The sequence below is a fragment of the Aphanomyces invadans genome, assembly GCF_000520115.1.
Source record: "Aphanomyces invadans strain NJM9701 unplaced genomic scaffold supercont1.5, whole genome shotgun sequence".
Taxonomy (NCBI): domain Eukaryota; phylum Oomycota; class Saprolegniomycetes; order Saprolegniales; family Verrucalvaceae; genus Aphanomyces; species Aphanomyces invadans.
This window is the reverse complement of record NW_008580150.1, coordinates 132,410-132,917: the sequence shown is the minus strand read 5'-3', so window position 1 is coordinate 132,917 and position 508 is coordinate 132,410.

Below are 508 nucleotides of genomic sequence, written 5' to 3'. Positions count from 1 at the left end.
GCATGTCGTTTGTCAGCGCTCGTCAAGTGTGTGACCTCGGATGCTGCAGTCGTGCCACGTCATCCGAACGTTTATCCGTATTTCGTGAAGTGCTTCTCAGCTTGTCGACGGCGAACACGATGGAAGACGAAGTGCAGCGCGTGGTCGGCAAGCTCTTCCCGCATCCGTCGCCAGTCGCGGTGCGCGTGAACGACATGGACGTGGGTGTTCTATCGCGGGTGCTCCATGTCGTCGTTCGAGAAACGTCCCATACTCACCACGCTCGAACATAGCATCAGTGTGGAGGGCGAGGTAGCTCTTGATGCGAGCCTTCAAGACGCTGAAGCAGCTTTCGATCGGGTTCAGCATCGGTGAGTAGGGTCCAAGGCGCAGCAGCGTCATGTCAACGTGTTGGACAACGCGCCTTCCGTTTGCGAATGGGCCGGCGCGTTGTCCAACACGATGACCACGCGCTTGCTGGCAAAGTGGTCGCGCCAGGTGTCGGACCGCTTGACAGCTCGTAGACTTC